General features: G+C 32.6%; 1 protein-coding gene across 2 annotated transcripts in view; it reads left to right on the top strand.

Moving 5' to 3' along the window:
- Positions 1-21,766, top strand: part of ush (Zinc finger protein ush) — a 480,112-nt gene that overhangs the window by 229,035 nt on the left and 229,311 nt on the right. The gene's annotated exons all lie outside the window — the stretch shown is intronic.

Raw genomic sequence — 21,766 nt, 5'->3', positions numbered from 1 at the left:
TTTTGGTCCAAAATAACTTTAAATCAAAATAACATTAAAGCCTGAAAGTTAATCAGACTGCCATTTTAACCTAATTTTAACTTTAAATCAAAGACGCAAGATCCTCAAAATAGGTCTTAGCCTCCTCATCAGCATCCTCTACTTACAGCAAAACTATCAATCAATTATCAAAATAAATTCGGGTAGTTCACTAAACCCAAAGTGAGCCACATTTGAACCTTCCGAAAAATAATTGGTTGATAGTTTTGCTGCAAGTAGATGATGCTGATGAGGAATGTGGTAATTCCGAAACGTGCGTCCATTCAACCATCTTGCGGTCTATAGGGCTTTGCCCAAATAAATTTGACAAACATTCGTTTCCTCTGTTGGTTAAGCTACACTTGTAATTTAGTTAATGTATGGTTTTAAGCTGAAACCATAAACAACAATCGACATAAAATTTTTAAAAAGTTTTGTATAGAAAATTATTTTATCACAATCGAAAATTTGTCAAAACTTTATATAGAAGTAAAATTTTGACAAAATTTTCTATAGAAATAAAATTTTGACAAAATTCTCTATAGAAATAAAATTTTGACAAAATTTTCTATAGAAATAAAATTTTTACCAAAATATTCTATCTATAGAATTAAAATTTTGACCAAAATATTCTGTAGAACTAAAATTTTGACAAATTTTTCTATAGAAATAAAATTTTGACAAAACTTTCTATAGGAATAAAATTTTGACCAAATTTTTCTATAGAAATAAAATTTTGACAAAATTTTCTATAGAAATAAAATTTTGACAAAATTTTCTATGAAAAAAAAATGTTGACAACATTTTCTATAGAAATAAAATTTTGACCAAAATTTTCTATAGAAATAAAATTTTGACAAAATTTTCTATAGAAATAAAATTTTAACAAAATTTTCTATAGAAAAAATTGACAAAAATTTCCATAGAAATAAAATTTTGACAAATTTGTCTATAGAAATAAAATTTTGACAAATTTTTCTATAGAAATAAAATTTTGACAAAAATTTCTATAGAAATAAAATTTTGAAAGAATTTTCTATAGAAATAAAATTTTGACAAAATTTCCATAGACATAAAATTTTGACAAAATTTCCATAGAAATAAAAGTTTGACCAAAATTTTCTATAGAGAAAAAATGTTGACAAATTTTTCCATAGAAATAAAATTTTTACAAAATTTTCTATAGAAATAAAATTTTGACAAAATTTTCTATAGAAATAAAATTTTTGTTGTTCCTCATCAGCATCCTCTACTTGCAGCAAAACTATCAACCAATTATCAGAATAAATTCGGGTAATTCACTCAACCCAAAGTGAACTACACTTGAATCTTCCGAAAAAAGGTTTGATAGTCGGCTACTGCCTAAACAAATTTGCAAGCATATCTCTTTTCCTTTGCCAAACTCAAATCATCGATTTGAATGTATTTGGCTGGGTTTGTTTTTGAGCGTGTTTTTGTTGTTATTGTTGGTTTCTCTTCTTTGTTTTGTTTGTTATTGTTGGTTTCTCTTCAATCATTATTGTTGTTTTTTATTTCAGCTTAAAACCATGCATTGACTAATCTACAAGTGTAGCTTAACCAACAAAAACAACAATAATGATTGAAGAGAAACCAACAATAACAAACAAAACGAATGAAAGAAAGAAGAGGAAGCACGCTCAAAATAAAACCTAGCCAACTTCACTCAAATCGATGATTTGATGGTAGCAAAGGAAAAGAGAGATGTTTGTACGAATTTATTTCGGCATAAGCCGGTTATCAATGTAAAGACTTTTTTCGGAGGGTTCAAGTGTGGTTTATTGTTGGGTTTAATGAACTGCCTAAATTTATTCCGATAATTGGTTGATAGTTTTGCTGCAAGTAGAGATGCTGATGAGGAATGTGGTAATTCCGAAACGTGCGTCCATCCAACCATCTTGCAGTCTATAGGGCTTTGCCCAAATAAATTTGACAAACATTCTTTTCCTCTGTTGGTTTAGCTACACTTGTAGTTTAGTCAATGTATGGTTTTAAGCTGAAATCAAAAAAACAACAACAATGATGAAATAAAATTTTGACAAAATTTTCTATAGAAATAAAATTTTGACAAAATTTTTTTTTAGAAATAAAATTTTGACAAAGTTTTTTTAGAAATAAAATTTGACAAAATTTTCTATAGAAATAAAATGTTGACAAAATTTTCTATAGAAATAAAATTTTGACAAAATTTTCTATAGAAATAAAATTTTCTATAGTAATAAAATGTTGACCAAAATTTTCCATAGAAATAAAAGTTTAACAAAATTTTCTATAGAAATAAAATTTTGACAAAATTTTCTATAGAAATAAAATTTTGACAAAATTTTCTATGAAAAAAAAATGTTGACAACATTTTCTATAGAAATAAAATTTTGACAAAATTTTCTATAGAAATAAAATTTTGAGAAAATTTTCTATAGAAATAAAATTTTGACAAAATTTTCTATAGAAATAAAATTTTTGTTGTTTTTTATTTCAGCTTAAAACCATGCATTGACTAAACTACAAGTGTAGCTTAACCAACAGAGGAAAAATATGCTTGTCAACTTTATTTGGGCAAAGTCCTATAGCCTGCAAGATGGTTGGATGGACGCACGTTTCGGAATTACCACATTCCTCATCAGCATCCTCTACTTGCAGCAAAACTATCAACCAATTATCAGAATAAATTTGGGTAATTCACTCAACCCAACCCAACACTTGAATCTTCCGAAAAAAGGTTTGATAGTCGGCTACTGCCTAAACAAATTTGCAAGCATATCTCTTTTCCTTTGCCAAACTCAAATCATCGATTTGAATGTATTTGGCTGGGTTTGTTTTTGAGCGTGTTTGAGCGTGCTTCCTCTATCTTCATTTGTTTTGTTTGTTATTGTTGGTTTCTCTTCAATCATTATTGTTGTTTTTTATTTCAGCTTAAAACCATGCATTGACTAATCTACAAGTGTAGCTTAACCCACAAAAACAACAATAATGATTGAAGAGAAACCAACAATAACAAACAAAACGAATGAAAGAAAGAAGAGGAAGCACGCTCAAAATAAAACCTAGCCAACTTCACTCAAATCGATGATTTGATGGTAGCAAAGGAAAAGAGAGATGTTTGTACGAATTTATTTCGGCATAAGCCGGTTATCAATGTAAAGCCTTTTTTCGGAGGGTTCAAGTGTGGTTTATTGTTGGGTTTAATGAACTGCCTAAATTTATTCCGATAATTGGTTGATAGTTTTGCTGCAAGTAGAGATGCTGATGAGGAATGTGGTAATTCCGAAACGTGCGTCCATCCAACCATCTTGCAGTCTATAGGGCTTTGCCCAAATAAATTTGACAAACATTCTTTTCCTCTGTTGGTTTAGCTACACTTGTAGTTTAGTCAATGTATGGTTTTAAGCTGAAATCAAAAAAACAACAACAATGATGAAATAAAATTTTGACAAAATTTTCTATAGAAATAAAATTTTGACAAAATTTTTTTTAGAAATAAAATTTTGACAAAGTTTTTTTAGAAATAAAATTTGACAAAATTTTCTATAGAAATAAAATGTTGACAAAATTTTCTATAGAAATAAAATTTTGACAAAATTTTCTATAGAAATAAAATTTTCTATAGTAATAAAATGTTGACCAAAATTTTCCATAGAAATAAAAGTTTAACAAAATTTTCTATAGAAATAAAATTTTAACAAAATTTTCTATAGAAATAAAATGTTGACAAAATTTTCTATGAAAGAAAATGTTGACAACATTTTCTATAGAAATAAAATTTTGACCAAAATTTTCTATAGAAATAAAATTTTAACAAAATTTTCTATAGAAATAAAATGTTGACAAAATTTTCTATGAAAAAAAATTTTGACAACATTTTCTATAGAAATAAAATTTTGACAAAAATTTCCATAGAAATAAAATTTTGATAAAATTTCCATAGAAATAATGACCAAAATTTTCTTTAGAAAAAAAAAAATTTCTATTGAAATAAAATTTTGATAAAATTTTCTATAGAAATAAAATTTTAACGAAAATTTTCTATAAAATGAAATTTGGACCAAAATAGAAATAAAATTTTGACAAAATTCTATAGAAATAAACTTGTGACAAAATTTTCTATAGAAATAAAATTTGGACCAAAAGATTCTATAGAATTAAAATTTTGACAAAATTTTCTATAGAAATAAAATTGTGACAAAATTTTCTATAAAGGGTGATCCGGTCAAAATTTGGTCAAGGGCAAACGCGTGTAAATCGGTGAAATCGTTTATTTAAAAAATCAAATTAAATTTCTTTTTCAAGTTCAATTAGTATAAAATTCAGGAAAAATATTCAGTTAGGCTTTCGCTTTTCCAAATCCGAATTGGCGGGCCTCATGCTTGACACCTGCCATCAGATTTTGTACAGCCACCTTGTCCACCTTCTTCGCCGCAGAAAACCAGTTTGCCTTGAACTGCTGCTCGTCCTTAGCAGTTTTTTTGGTCTTCTTTAGGTTCCGCTTGACAATAGCCCAGTATTTCTCAATTGGGCGGAGCTCTGGCGTGTTGGGAGGGTTCTTGTCCTTGGGAACCACCTGCACGTTGTTGGCGGCGTACCACTCCATGGCCTTTTTACCGTAATGGCAAGATGCCAAACCCGGTCAAAACAGTACGGAACGACCATGTTTCTTAAGGAAAGGCAACAGACGTTTATTCAAACACTCTTTCATGTAAATTTCTTGGTTGACAGTCCCGTAAGCTATGAAAATGCTGCTTTTCAAGCCACAGGTACAGATGGCTTGCCAAACCAGATATTTCTTTGCGAACTTTGACAGTTTTATGTGCTTGAAAATATCTGCTACCTTTCCCCTTCCTTTTGCCGTATAAAACTCCTGTCCCGGAAGCTGCTTGTAGTCGGCTTTGACGTAGGTTTCGTCGTCCATTACCACGCAGTCAAACTTCGTCAGCATCGTCATGTACAGATTCCGGGATCGCGCTTTGGCCGTCGTATTTTGTTTGTCATCGCGATTTGGAGTCTCTACCTTCTTGTAAGTCGATAGTCCGGCTCGTTTTTTGGCTCGATGCACGGTTGTAGACGATACACCCAGCTTATTTCCGGCATCTCGGAGAGAGAGATGCCGCAAATTACCGGCAACTCTCTTTGTCGTCTCAGAGGCTTCCGGTTTTCGATTTCCCCCCGATCCAGACTTCCTGGCTGTCGACAAACGTTCCCCAAACACTTTAATTACATTTGTAACGGTTGATTTGGCAACTTTTAGCGATTTTGCCAGCTTTGCGTGCGAGTAGCTGGGATTTTCGTGATGCGCGAGCAAAATTTTGATACGCTGCTCTTATTGCTTGGACGGCATTTTGACAACTGAAGAGTGAATTCCAAAATCAAAATAGGAGCAACATTCTACACACACACACCTTCAAAATGAGTTCAGGTGTTCAGGTTTTTAAATGCAAAATTGAAAGAAATACGTCAAGTTTATATTGACCAAATTTTGACCGTATCACCCTTTAGAAATAAATTTTTACAAAAGTTTTTATAGAAATAAACTTTTGACAAAATTTTCTATAGAAATAAAATTTTGACAAAATTTTCTAAAGAAATAAAATTTTGAAAAAATTTTTTATAGAAATAAAATTTTGACAAAATTTCTTATAGAAATAAAATTTTGACAAAATTTCCATAGAAATAAATTTTCTATAGAAATAAAATGTTGACCAAAATTTTCTATAGAAATAAAATTTTGAGAAAATTTTCTATAGAAAAAATCGACAAAAATTTCCATAGAAATAAAATTTTGACAAAATTTTCTATTGAAAAAAAATTTGGACAAAATTTTCTATAGAAATAAAATTTTGACAAAATTTTCTAGGGAAATAAAATTTTGAACAAATTTTTTTGTTTTTTATTGTTGGTTTGTACTTCAATCATAGGAAAATGATGTTTGTCAAATTTATTTGGGCAAAGCCCAATAGACTGCAAGATGGTTGGATGGACGCACGTTTCTGAATTACCATATTCCTCATCAGCATCCTCTACTTGCAGCAAAACTATCAACCAATTATCAGAATAAATTCTGGAAGTTCACTAAACCCAAAGTGAGCCACCCTTGAACCTTCCGAAAAAAGATTGGCTGATAGTTTCGCTGTTGAGGAATGTGGTAATTCCGAAACGTGCGTCCATCCAACCATCTTACAGTCTATAGGGCTTTACCCAAATAAATTCGACAAACATTATTTTCCTCTGTTGGTTAAGCTACACTTGTAATTTAGTCAATGCATGGTTTTAAGCTGAAATGAAAAACAACAATAGAAATAAAATTTTGAAAAAATTTTGTATAAAAAATTATTTTATTACAATCGAAAATTTGTTAAAACTTTATATAGAAATAAAATTTTGACAAAATTGTCTATAGAAATAAAATTTTGACAAAATTGTCTATAGAAATAAAATTTTGACAAAATTGTCTATAGAAATAAAATTTTGACAAAATTTTCTATAGAAATAAAATTTTGACAAAATTTTCTATAGAAATAAAATTTTGACAAAATTTTCTATAGAAATACAATTTTAACAAAATTTTCTATAGAAATAAAATTTTTACAAAATTTTCTTTACAAATAAAATTTTGACAAAATTTTATATAGAAATAAAATGTTGACAAAATTTTCTATAGAAATAAAATTTTGACAAAATTTTCAATAGAAATAAAATTTTGACAAAATTTCCATAGTAATAAAATAATGACAAAAATTTTTCTATTGAAATAACATGTTGATAAATTTTTCTATAGAAATAAATTTTGAAAAATTTTCTATCAGAATAAAATTTTTACGAAAATTTTCTATAGAAATAAAATTTTGACCAATTTGTTCTATAGAAATAAAATTTTGACAAAATTTTCTATAAAATTAAAATTTTGACAAAATTTTCTATAGAAATAAAATTTTGAAAACATTTTCTATAGAAATAAAATTTTGACAAAATTTTTCTATTGAAATAACATGTTGACAAAATTTTCTATAGAAATAAAATTTTGACAGAATTTTCTATAAAAATAAAATTTTGACAAAATTTTCTACACAAATAAAATTTTGACAAAATTTCCTTAGAAATAAAATTTTGACCAAAATTTTCTATAGAAAAAAAATTTTGACAAATTTTTCTAGAGAAATAAAATTTTTACAAAATTTTCTATTGAAATAAAGTTTTGATAACATTTTCTGTAGAAATAAAATTTTAACGAAAATTTTCTATAGAAATAAAATTTTGACAAAATTGTCAATAGAAATAAAATTTTAACAACATTTTCTATGGAAATAAAATTTTAACAACATTTTCTATGGAGATAAAATTTTGACAAAATTTTCTATAGAAATAACACTTTGATAAAAAATTTCTTTAGAAATAAAATGTTGGCCAAATTTTTCTATAGAAATAAAATTTTGAGAAATTTTTTTTTAGATATAAAATTTTGACAAATTTTTCTATAGAAATAAAATTTTGACAAAATTTTCTATAGAAATAAAATTTTAACGAAAATTTTCTATAGAAATAACATTTTGACCAAAATGTTCTATAGAAATAAAATGTTGACCAACATTTTCTCTAACTTCAATATAAAATATTTCTTTCGAATGAAACTAACTACAAAAATTTTACCAAATATTTCAAAATGATTTTTTTTATAATTTGCTTAATGTTTGGTAAAATTGTCTACATATTGTGGTATATTATTTTTAGTACGAGTGCCAACAGTGGTTCAAATCCAGTTTGGACCAAACACCAAAAAGTTTTTTTAGCGGTGGATTATCTTCTCCCAGTAGTACTGGTGACATTTCTGAGTGTTTCAAAGCTTCTCCAGGTGGTTTTACTGGAAAGGAGGTCCCTTGTCATTGAGCTAAACATAAAATCGGACAGCACTTAGAGATAAGAGAGAAGTTCACCACTGTTGTATCATAATGGACTGAATAGCCCAAGTGAGTCTGAAATATCGGGCCGCCACTATACATAACCTAACCTTGGTCTCATGACAATATTTTTTGTCAGTGTAGTATTATTAATGGAGCTCGGTTTTTTTTTTTTCTTCGAAGACCATATCGGACCACTATAAGATATAGCTTCCATATAAACCTATCCCCAGATTTAACATCCGGGGCTTTTTGGAAGACCAAATTTCATACGATCCTCTTGAAATTCTGTACGTGATGTATGTATGGAGCGCATACATGCAACCATGCAAAAATTGGTTTATACCATTGATCTTTCGCGAGATTGTGACAATCTTAGACATTAGTAGGACCAGCATAAATTCAATATTGCCGTCCGTCAATTTTTTCACGTTGAATGCTACGCAATTTGTCAAGCAATCAAAAAAAAAAGCTCGTGTCGATTGGTCGAAAGAAATGCTCCAAAAATACGATCGCTGTGCTTCGAATCACGTCGATGACATCGTGACAGGTGATGAATCGTGAATTTAGGCTTATGAGACCAAAATTAAACAGTAGTCGACTGTATGGGTGTTCGAGATGAGCGAAAACCAACAAAGTTTGCTGGCGCCGTTAACATTTCCAAGGATATGATCGCCGTTTTTTTTTTTTTTTGGGAATTATACTGGACATGTTCGGTAAAGCTGGGTATACATTCCTTGTATCCATTGTGTAGACTAAGTACTTACCATACCACCCACATAATTCAAAAAGAGTAATTACATTTTAAAATTTCTATCAAATGATCAATATCGTAAAATATTGCATAAATTAACAGAAAATAACCAAGGCCATATTCTCATAAAAATTGCCATTCATGATAACAGTGGAAATTCCATCTAACCGACTTTGATTTGATTGTATTTTAGATTTTTTTTCTGTAATTATTATTGGACTTTGTTTTATTATTCGAGTTGTTGTTGTTGTTGTTGTGGTAGTTATTTACGCTTTATATCTCATTTCATACTCTCGTATATCAAAAAGTAAAAATCTCTAAAAAGCAATTCGCTTATCACCAAATGAGATCTCAATTTTTAAAGCTCTTTATATGGTGCTGGCTGGCTGGAACTTGTGATGGTATGATGGTGATTGCAGCGGTGGCGGTGGTGGCGATGGCAGCGGTGTTTTTTTTTTTTTGCCTCATGTACTTTTGTTATTTTTTATGACTATTGTGGCATATCCAAAGCCTGAATCGCATGGAGGAATCAAGAGTAGAGCCAGAATAATCATCGACTGGTAGCTTTAACAAAAACAAAAAAATACAACAAAAAACAGTCAAAACAATCACGCCGCTGCCACCACTGTTTTTGTTTTTGTTAATTTTGTTGTTGTTGTTGCTGCTTAAAAGGTGAGCTACTCTAATCTTCCTATTTATCGCTCGCAATGAAACATTACAGGTAAGAGGTGGTAGCGTTGGTAGAAGGAGGGCGGGTAACAAAACAAAAAAGGCTATATAATCAGCGGCATGAATCAGTCGATGGTTGTCGATTGTCGAAGGGAGGTAGGTGATTGCGGTGGTCGGTCGCCAATCGCTTACCGTCATCATCGCGTTTTTATTTCATTGCGTTACGATGGGCCTAGGATAAGCTTGCCAATATTTTTGTTGTGGGGGAGGGAGGAGATTTTGTTGTTTGTGGGTAGTTTTGTAGTAGGGAGTCAAAGAGCCAGGTTAATGCTTATCCGCCATCGTCCCGAATCACCTTCGAGGGTAGGAAACGCATAAAACATTTCTCAATTTATTGCTATTTTACACTCAACCACACACAACACACCGTTCAAAATTTTGGTCACTTCCGTGTGAGAAAGTTTATATTTTTATAAGGCCCAGTCTTTACGTGGCCTAATAGAAAAATAACAAGTATATACGGCCGTAAGTTCGGCCAGGCCGAATCTTATGTACCCTCCACCATGGATTGCGTAGAAACTTCTACGAAAGACTGTCATCCACAATCGAATTACTTGGGTTGCGGTAACACTTGCCGATGGCAAAGTATCTTAAAACTTCCTAACACCGTAATATATACCACATAGTCCATACGTGGTATATTTTAACTAAAAAGGCCGATTAACTACGTATATAATAAAGTTTAAAGTTTCTATAGAAATAAAATTTTGATAAAATAAAATTTTGACAACATTTTCTATAGAAGTAAAATTTGGAAAAAATTTTCTATAGAAATAAAATTTGGAAATAATTGTCTATAGAAATAAAATTTTGACAAAATTTTCTATAGAAATAACATTTTGACAAAATTTTCTATAAAAATAAAATTTTGGTAGATTATTTTTGGCTCGAGTGGCAACCATGATTATGAACCGATATGGACCAATTTTTTAACTATAGACCGATACGTACCAGTTTTGGAATGGTTATTAGCGGCCTTATACTAACATCACGTTGCAAATTTCAACCGGATCGGATGAATTTTGCTCCTCCAAGGGGCTCCGGAGGACAAATCTGGGGATCGATTTATATGGGGGCTATATATAATTATAAACCGATATGGACCAATTCTTGCATGGTTGTTAGAGACAATATACTAACATCACGTACCAAATTTCAATCGGATCGGATGACTTTTGCTCCTCTAAGAGGCTCCAGAGGTCAAATCTGGGGATCGGTTTATATGGGGGCTATATATAATTATGGGCCGATATGGACCAATTTTTGCATGGTTGTTAGAGACCAAATATTAACACCATGTACCAAATTTCAGCCGGATCGGATGAAATTTGCTCCTGCAAGAGGCTCCGCAAGCCAAATCGGGGGATCAGTTTATATGGGGGCTATATGTAATTATGGACCGGTGTGGACCAATTTTTGCATGGTTGTTAGAGACCATATACTAACACCATGTACCAAATTTCAGCCGGATCGGATGAAATTTGGTTCTCTTAGAGGCTCCGCAAACCAAATCGGGGGATCAGTCTATATGGGGGCTATATGTAATTATGAACCTATATGGACCAATTTCTGTATGGTTGTTAGAGACCATATACTAACAGCATGTACCAAATTTCAGCCGGATCGGATGAAATTTGCTTCTCTTAGACCAATCGCAAGCCAAATTTGGGGGTCCGTTTATATGGGGGCTATACGTAAAAGTGGACCGATATGGCCCATTTGCACTACCATCCGACCTACATTAATAACAACTAATTGTGCCAAGTTTAAAGTCGATAGCTTGTTTCGTTCGGAAGTTAGCATGATTTCAACAGACGGACGGACATGCTCAGATCGACTCAGAACGAAAGAACGTTTATCGAAATATCAAAACGACAAAAACGTCGACTTGTTTTAAATTTCGAAACAAAATACACTTTTCACTTTTTCGAAAAGATGACTTTCAATAAAGACGAAAAATCGAAAATCAGTTTTTTCGCCTTTGAAAAACAATCGGAAAACCAAAAAGTACTCGATTTTTTGCTAAAGACAAATTGTCGAATAAAGGACTTTTCCATGTTTTGGAAGAAGAAAAAAGTAGATGTTTTCAATAGTCGAATAATCGAAAAATTATTTTTTGAAAATTTTGAAGAAAAAAAAATCGAAATTTCATTCAATCCAGTTGAAATTCAATATGTCGTGTTAGTATATGAGCTCCTACACCCATGCCAATTTGTCCATATCGGCCCATAATTATTTATAGGCCCCATATAAACCGATACCCAGATTTGGCTTACAGAGCTCTTGGAGCAGCAAATTTCATCCGATCCAGTTTGTAATTTGATACATGGTGTTAGTATATGACCTCCAACACCCATGCCAAAATTGGCTCATATCGGCCCATAATTATACATAGCCGTCAAAGCCTCTTGGAGGAGAAAATTGCATCTGACTCAGTTGAAATTTAGTGAGTGTCGTCAGTATACACACAAAATTTTTTTTCATCACGAAATTAATTGATCCAATTAATTTTTTAATTGAAATGTCTTCAATCACAAAAATGATAGTATCAATTTAAAAAATAATTGAAGGTAAATTAAAAAATTAATTGATCCAATTAAAAAGTTAATTGAAACTATTAATTTTAGTGACTGATTTTTTTTAAATTAAAACATTTGTTGAATCAATATAATTTTTAATTGAAAATTTTTTAAAACTCAATTAAAATTTTAATTGGAAAAATTTTCGTGAAATTTTTTTTCTGTGTATGACCTCCAACACCCAGGAAAAATTGATCCATATCGGTCCATATTTATATAGCCAGATAAATGCTCCTTTTGAATACCATATGTTCCGATCGATGTCGCATGGCCTAGGTGATCATCATTTTCACATCTTTAATCCACGTTCACGTTTGCAAAAGGCGAATTTTGAAAAGGTATTTTGGCAAAATGCAAATAATCGAATAATATTTATTTTAACTGTTGGAAAAAATTGGAAAAGTAAATATTTGCAAAAGTCCAATAATAGAAAATCGACTTTTAAATTTCAAAAAAAAAAAAAAAACTTTCCAAAGTCGGAACGTCGACTTATGCAAAATTCGAATAGTCAGGTTTTTTTTATAATTTTGAAAAAAAAAAATAGTAAAGTCGAACAGAAGTCGTAGATGTATTTGTAACATACACTTAGTCGATTAATGTACTCATCCAAATTTTGGGAAAAAAATTACTTTTTGCAAAAGTCGAATAATCGAAGGTGGGCAATTTTTAAATTTTGAAACAAAAAATCTAAATCTCGACTTTTCCAAGTCTGATTGTCAACTTTTGCAAAAGTCGGAAACCCGACGTTTGCTAAATTCAATTTTTCATATTAATTTTTTTTTTTTTTTAATTTTTAGAAAATTTTAATGTCGTCCAAGTCCACTTTTGCCAGAGTGGAATAGGCGAAAATTAATTTTTTCCAATTTTAAAATGATTTTTTTTTTTTTGCAAAATACAAATAGTCCAATAATTGCTACTCTAACTTATGGAACAAAAAATGGAAAAATAGCTTTTTACAAAAGTCGAATAAATCGACTTCTTAAACCGATGGTACCCATAACCCAACGAGAATTATCCACATATACTTTATGTATGTTGGGTATTGAAAATCACTTCACCCTTATGATAATTGTACTTTTTCCAACTAACTGAAGCCTTGCGCATGGCAGTGGGTAGTTGAATATGCATATGGCGAACAATGACGCAGAGCGAATAGATACAGGTACAGTGGTACAAAGGAAAATGAAAGTAGAGATTAAATTCAATTAAAATAAATGTAGAGAAGGGGATAATTCATAAAAGGAAATATGTACGAGTAACTGGCTCGTTACAATGATCCTACCGAAAATGAAACTTTGCGCAATCGGCAGGGAAGAGAAAGTTGAAATAGAGCCAGGTTTGAGGATTTTGGGCAACTGGTATTGGCAGTGCTTTTCTCCACATTGAAAGATCGGATAATCAATTCAATTCCGTCGTTTTTATACCCTCCACTATAGGATGGGGCTATATTAACTTTGTCATTCCGTTTGTAACACATCGAAATATTGCTCTAAGACCACATAAAGTATATATATTCTGGGTCGTGGTGAAATTCTGAGTCGATCTAAGCATGTCCGTCTGTTGAAATCACGCTAACTTCCGAACGAAATAAGCTGTCGACTTGAAACTTGGCACAAGTAGTTGTTATTGATGTGGGTCGGATGGTATTGCAAATGGGCCATATCGGTCCACTTTTACGTATAACCCCCATATAAACGGACTCCCAAATTTGGCTTGCGGAGCCTCTAAGAAAAGCATATTTAATTCGATCCGGCTGAAATTTGGTACATGGTGTTGGTATATGGTCTCTAACAACCATGCAAAAATTGGTCCACATCGGTCCATAATTATATGCAGTCCCCATATAAACGGACTCCCAAATTTGGCTTCCGGAGCCTCTAAGAAAAGCATTTTTCATTCGATCCGGCTGAAATTTGGTACATGGTGTTGGTATATGGTCTCTAACAACCATGCAAAAATTGGTCCACATCGGTCCATAATTATATGCAGTCCCCATATAAACCGATCCCCAGATTTGGCTTGCGGAGCCTCAAAGAGAAGCAAATTTCATCCGATCTGGCTGAAATTTGGTACATGGTGTTAGTGTACGGTATCTAACAACCGTGTCAGAATTGGTCCATATCGGTCAATAATTATATATAGCCCCCGTATAAACCGTTCTACAGATTTGACCTCCGGAGCCTCTTGGAGGAGCAAAATTCATCCGATCCGGTTCAAATGTGGAACGTGGTGTTAATATATGGTCTCTAACATCCATGCAAAAATTGGTCCACATCGGTTCACAATTATATATAGCCCCCATATAAACCGATCCCCAGATTTGGCTTGCGGAACCTCAAAGAGAAGCAAATTTCATCCGATCTGGCTGAAATTTGGTAAATGGTGTTAGTATATGGCCGCTAACAACCATACCAAAATTGGTCCATATCGGTCCATAATTATATATAGCCCTCATATAAACCGTTCTACAGATTTGACCTCCGGAGCCTCTTGGAGGAGCAAAATTCATCCGATCCGGTTCAAATGTGGAACGTGGTGTTATATGGTCTGTAACATCCATGCAAAAATTGGTCCACATCGGTTCACAATTATATATAGCCCCCATATAAACCGATCCCCAGATGTGACCTTCGGAGCCTCTTGGAGGAGGAAAATTCATCCGATCCGGTTCCAATTTGGGACGTGGTGTTAATATATGACCGCTAACAACTATACCAAAATTGGTCCATATCGGTCTATAGTTATATATAGCCGATCTCCAATCACACAAAAATTAGTCCATATCGGTTCATAATCATGGTTGCCACTCGAGCCAAAAATAATCTACCAAAATTTTATTTCCATAGAAAATTTTATTAACATTTTATTTCTATTGAATATTTTGTTAAAATTTTTTTCTATAGAAAGTTTTGTCAAAATTTTATTTCTATAGAAAATTTTGTCAAAATGTTATTTCTATAGAAAATTTTGTCAAAATTTTATTTCTATAGAAAATTTTTTCAACATTTTAGTTCCATAGAAAATATAGTCAACATTTTATTTCTATTGAATATTTTGTTAAAATTATTATTTCTATAGAAAATTTTGTTAAAATTTTATTTCCATAGAAAATTTTATCAAAATTTTATTTCTATAGAAAATTTTGTTAAAATTTTATTTCTATTGAATATTTTGTTAAAATTTTATTTCTATAGAAAATGTTGTCCAAATTTTATTTCTATAGAAAATTTTGTTATCATTTTATTTCTATAGAAAATTTGTTAAAATTTTATTTTTATAGAAAATTTTGTCAAAATTTTATTTCCATAGAAAATTTTGTCAAAATTTTATTTCCATAGAAAATTTTGTCAAAATTTTATTTCCATAGAAAATTTTGTCAAAATTTCATTTCCATAGAAAGTTTCGTCAAAATTTTATTTCCATAGAAAATTTTGTCAAAATTTTATTTCCATAGAAAGTTTTGTCAAAATTTCATTTCATCATTTTATTTCCATAGAAAATTTTGTCAAAATTTTATTTCCATAGAAAGTTTTGTCAAAATTTTATTTCTATAGAAAATTTTGTTATCATTTTATTTCTATAGAATATTTCGTTAAAATTTTATTTCTATAGAAAATTTTGTCAAAATATTATTTCTATAGAAAATTTTGTTATCATTTTATTTCTACAGAAAATTTTGTTAAAATTTTATTTCTATAGAAAATTTTGTCAAAATTTTATTTCTATAGAAAATTTTGTCAAAATTTTATTTCTATAGAAAATTTTGTCAAAATTTTATTTCTATAGAAAATTTTGTCAAAATTTTATTTCCATAGAAAATTTTGTCAAAATTTTATTTCTATAGGAAATTTTGTTAAAATTTTATTTCTATAGGAAATTTTGTCGAAATTTTATTTCTATAGAAAGTTTTGTCAAAATTTTATTTCCATAGAAAATTTTGTCAAAATTTTATTTCTATAGAAAATTTTGTCAAAATGTTATTTCTATAGAAAATTTTGTCAAAATTTTATTTCTATAGAACATTTTGTTAAAATTTTATTTCTATAGAAAATTTTGTCAAAATTTTATTTCTATAGAAAATTTTGTTAAAATTTTATTTCTATAGAAAATTTTGTCAAAATTTTATTTCTATAGAAAATTTTCGCAAAATTTTATTTCTATAGAAAATTTTGTCAAACTTTTATTTCTATTGAATATTTTGTTAAAATTTTATTTCTATAGAAAATTTTCGCAAAATTTTATTTCTATAGAAAATTTTCGCAAAATTTTATTTCTATAGAAAATTTTGTCAAACTTTTATTTCTATAGAAAATTTTGTCAAAATCTTATTTCTATAGAAAATTTTGTTAAAATTTTATTTCTATTGTATATTGTGTTAAAATTTTATTTCTATAGAAAATTTTGTCAAAATTTTATTTCTATAGAAAATGTTGTCAAAATTTTATTTCTATAGAAAATGTTGTCAAAATTTTATTTCTATAGAAAATTTTGTTAAAATTTTATTTCTATAGAAAATTTTGTCAAAATTTTATTTATATAGAAAAATTTGTTAAAATTTTATTTCTATAGAAAATTTTGTCGAACTATGTCAAATTATATACGTATTTAATCGGTATTTTTTATTTAATATATACCACATATAGACTTACTTACAATTTAGAAGACGGTGTTAGGAGGTTTTAAGATACCTTGCCATCGGCAAGCGTTACCGCAACTCAAGTAATTCGATTGTGGATGGCAGTGTTTAGAAGAAGTTTCTACGCAATCCATGGTGGAGGGTACATAAGCTTCGGCCTGGCCGAACGCCGTATATACTTGTTGTTTCTATAATTCATAACTTCATAAACTTTAATTTACAACCATGTATTAAGCCGACTTGAATTTTCGCTAAATTTTTGTATGTCATATGCATGTAGAAATTGGATTTCATTGTTTTTTTTCATAAAACAAAATTCATTCCAAATATCTTTTCAAATATTTATTTAACAATCCCTCAATGTTCAAATTTAACTTCCGGCTGCAAAGAAATTCCACATTTGATTATAAAACTTGCAAAGAAGGTTGCGAAACAATAATGGAAAAATACAATGCAAAAGTTCATAATTTTTGTTGATACCCTTGATTTCATTCATCTGGGGTGTTTGACAGCCCGTCACAGTTAGCTCCTTGGAAGCTATAACATTTTACAAGTACCTTACCGCTGGAGTTGTCCTACTTACCTGTTATTTATCAAGGCCAATATAGGCCTCCTTGTGAGTTGATGGCCTAAGATTTTCTTTTATGATATGAAGATATCGTCATTTACATTTCCTGATATCAATGATGCAGGGAATGCAGGAGTTGGTGTTTTTTTGCATTACTCGCTTATATAAATCATCAAACCATTCTGATATTTCTCTTTCTCCCTCGCCCCGAAGCTGATAACAAGATCTATGCTTAAGATATAGCATATTCTGCAAAAGCTAAATAAGTTTTATTTATTTGGCTTGCCAGTGTGGTGTAAAGACACAGAGAAAATGAAGATATAATAAAAGAAGTCATCATCAGTAAACAGCAGCAGCAACAGCAGTCATCCAATCAGCCACCAAGTAGCAAGAGAACATCATTATCATCATCGTAATCATTATCATCGTCATACAAAAGTCCAGATCAGATTTGAAATCTACAGCAAAGCAGCACACAGAAGACCACCATCTCTAGCAAAACCACTGAGTAGAGAACGTTGGCTAGTTAGTATATTGGGTGTTATCAGTTAATGAGAAAACTATATGTTACTTTAGGTTCCTTCAGTTAATGAATGCCATTTACACATGCCATCACTTAGCATGGACTACGAGTAGGAAAACATAAGGCCGGCCTACCTTACCAACCAACGTACCGAACTACAATGTTGACTGACTGAATGCCAATAAAAGAAAACTTTTTACTTTGTTGTGCAAAACTTTGATTTTTTCCAGTTTTTTTTTTTCTTCTCTGAAAACTTCTCAATGAAAATGTTGAAGCTTCAGAGTTATGCCACAATGTAGTCTATCTTAAAACTTAGAATGAATGAAATTGTTCCCAAAGAATTTTGTCTTATCTCATCTGGGAGTCGATAAACATGTTACTCTATGGAAATATCAGTAGATTAACACCATGCTACCAAGAAAAATACGTTTGACACCATATGTGACTTGATTCATTTCCACGAACGGATATTGTTGAAATGTAAACACCGTTCAGGAGAATTTTTTAAGTGCACACTTCATGAAAGCATTCTGCTTCTGCAAGATTCGAAAATGATGGATTCACAAATGAGAGTTATCGTTACGTATGTTGTAATCAAGATCTGATGAAATCAGGCATTCGGGATGTCATCGATATGTAGATAGTCAGGACCTTGTATCATCGCTGAGAGGAAGAAAAAATTCATTTCGAAGATACGAACTTCGGTTCGTTGATGAGTTCGTTGCTTCCTTGACGATCGATAATTGATGAGAAGAGGAAGAGAACGGCGCTTCTTCGATGCTCGGTAGTTGATAACAAATTCGGTTCGTTCAATGATCGGTAGGGTATGAGAACGAAGGTTCGATCTTCGATACTCGGTAGTTCATGACAAATTCGGTTCGTTCAATGACCGGTAGTGTATGAGAGCGACTGTTCGTCAATGATCGGTAGTTGATGAGGACTTCGATTTGTTCATGAAGAATTAGGTACGTAGGTGATCGGTCGATTTATAAGAACTTCAGTTTATAGGAGGTTCAGTATAGTAGGAGCCCGATATTTCAGGCTCACTTAGACTATTCAGTCCATTTTGATACCACAGTGGTGAACTTCTTACTTATCACTGAGTGCTTCCCAATTCTGTGTTTACCTCAATGACAGGGGACCTCCTTTTTATAGCCGAGTTCGAACGGCGTTCCACATTGCAGTGAAAGCACTTAGAGAAGCTTTGAGACTCTCAGCGTTACTGAGATAATAGAAAATTCTGCGTTTAGCTCAATGACATGGGACCTCCTTTTTATAGTCAAGTCCAACGGTTTTCCACATTTCGCTGAAACCACCCTACGGGAAATGAATCAATCACAGAACCTGTACAGGACCAGTCCTTGTATGTATGGACCAGTCCCAGTTCTCGTCAAAACGTATGGAAGGGACCGGTCACTTTAACATGGTTTTGTCATTGACGGGGTAAATTTATATTTTAGGACGTGTCTTGGACTCATCCCAATGGACACGTCCTGGGACAATTTAGCAGGAGCACCCCATAAATAGGTCCTCAGGAACCAGTCTCCGACAAACTCTTAGAAATCTGTTTCAATTTGGGCATCCCAATCGAACCCGAAATGAAAATCAAAAAACTTTTGAAACATTATTCTGATAATTTTATGTGAAAATGCTTGATATTAAAATCTTAATGGATCTAAGATTTTAATATCAAGTACGAGTCCGGAAAAAATAAATTACGACTATATAAAAATTGCAACTAACTGGAGCACAGGTACCAGTTCTGTGATAGGTCCGTCAGTGGCAATTTGCACCAATTTCCCGTAGGGTATTTAGAGAAGTTTTGAAACACTCAGAAATGTCACACCAAAACTTTTTGATATTCGATTAAAACTAGGGTCGAACCCACGAGCCTATATATGAAAGGCGGGCATGCTAATCATTACAGCATGGTGGCTCTCGATTTCGTTGGATGATAGTTTGTGGCTGAGTATTTCGCCACGTTTATAATTGGGAAGTTGTGTATTCGTCGATTTATAGTTGATGAGGAATTTGTTTATTCGTCGATTTATGGGGGTGATCGGATACTGTTGTTCGGAACTGTAGATAGTGTGTTGTGCTTTCGGAAGTCCTTATAGTGCTACACTTGATTGTTGAAGTAGCGATATGGTATCAGCTTCGGTATCGGTGTGATAATCGTTCGGGGGTCGGTAAAAACTTCGATAGTCCGATGTGGTCGGTTAAGATAACTAATGACTATCACGCAAACTATACTACTAGCTTATCTACGAGTGAACTGTAGATCCGAAGATTTCAGTGATTGAATTGTAGGCGTAAAGATCTCAGTAGAGGAACTGTATATCCGAAGATTTCACTGGGGGATCACTAGGCCCGAAGTGCTCAGTGGAGGACCTGAAAATCCTAAGATCTCAGTGGTGTAACTGTGGAACCGAAGTTCTAAGTGATGGAACTATAGGATTGAAAGTCTCAGTGGAGAAACTGTAAGCCTGAACGTCTCAGTGGTGGAAATGTATATCCGAATATCGAACTGTAGATCCGAAGATCTCAGCCACGAATTGTGGGCACGAAGATCTAAGTAGTAGAACTGTAGGCCCGAACGACTCGGTGGTGGAAGGGTAGCACGAGGATCATAGTAGGGAACTTTATGCCCGAAGGTCTCAGTGGTGGCACGATAGATCAGAAGATCTCAGTGGTGGAACTGTAGGACCGAAGATGTGAGTGTTGGAACGGTAGGTTCGAAGGTCTCAGTGGGGAGCTGTCCAGAAGGTCTCAGTGGTAGAACAGTAGATCCGATTTTCTCACTGGCGGAACTGTAGGCCCGAAATTATCAGTCGGGAACTATAGACAGAAGGTGTCTTTCGTGTAACTGTAGAGCCGAAGATCTCAGTGGTTTACCTCTAGAGCCGAAGGTTTCAGTGGTGGATATGTAGGCCCGAAGGTCTCAGTGGTGGAAATGTAGATCTAAAGATCTCAGTGGTAGAAGGATAATACGAAGATCGTGGTGGAGATCTGGGAGCCACCGTGGTGCAATGGTTAGCATGCCCGCCTTGCATACACAAGGTCGTGGGTTCGATTCCTGTTTCGACCGAACACAAAAAAGTTTTTCAGGGGTGGATTACCCCACCTCAGTAATGCTGGTGACATTTCTGAGGGTTTCAAAGCTTCTCTAAGTGGTTTCACTGCAATGTGGAACGCCGTTCGGACTCGGCTATAAAAATGAGGTCCCTTGTCATTGAGCTTAACATGGAATCGGGCAGCACTCAGTGATAAGAGAGAAGTTCACCAATGTGGTATCACAATGGACTGAATAGTCTAATTGAGCCTGATACATTGGGCTGCCACCTAACCTAACCTAGTGGAGATCTGTAGGCCCGAAGGTATCAGTCGGGAATTATAGACAGAAAGTCTCTTTGGTGGAACTATAGAGTCGAAGATCTCAGTAGTTGAACTACAGGGCCGAAGGTATCAATGGAACTCTAGATCTGAGGGTCTCAGTGATGGAACTGTAGGTCCGAAGATCTCGTTGTTGGAACTATATGCCCGAAGGTCTCAGTGGTGCAACGGTAGAAGGAGGATCATAGTGGGGAATTGTAGGCCCGAAAGTCTTAGTGGTGCCACTGTAGATCAGAAGATATCTGTGAAGGAACTGTAGACCTGATCAATGCGGTGGAACTGTGGCCCGAAGGTCTCAGTGATGGAACTGTAGGCTCACAGGTTTCATTGGTGGAACTTTAGACTCGAAGTTTCATTGGTGGAACTCTAGACTCGAAAGATTCATTGGTGGAACTCTAGATCCGAAGATCTCAGTGGTGGAACTGTAGGTCCGAAGGTTTTATTGGTGGAACTGTAGATCCGAAGGTCTCAGTCGGGAACTATAAAGCCGAATATCTCAGTGGTGGAACTATAGATCCGAAAGTCTGAGTGGTGGAACTGTAGGTGCGAAGATCTCAGTGGTGGAATGTATGCCATATGTTAAGGCCGTAGTGGTGGAACGAAGGCCCAAAAATCTCAGTAGTGGAACTGTAGGCGCGAAGTTCTCAGTGGTGGAACTGTAG

Source organism: Haematobia irritans, chromosome 2 (assembly GCF_050003625.1).
Source record: "Haematobia irritans isolate KBUSLIRL chromosome 2, ASM5000362v1, whole genome shotgun sequence".
Lineage (NCBI taxonomy): Eukaryota > Metazoa > Arthropoda > Insecta > Diptera > Muscidae > Haematobia > Haematobia irritans.
Note: the sequence above shows the minus strand (reverse complement) of the source record. Positions and strands in the feature narration are given on the sequence as shown.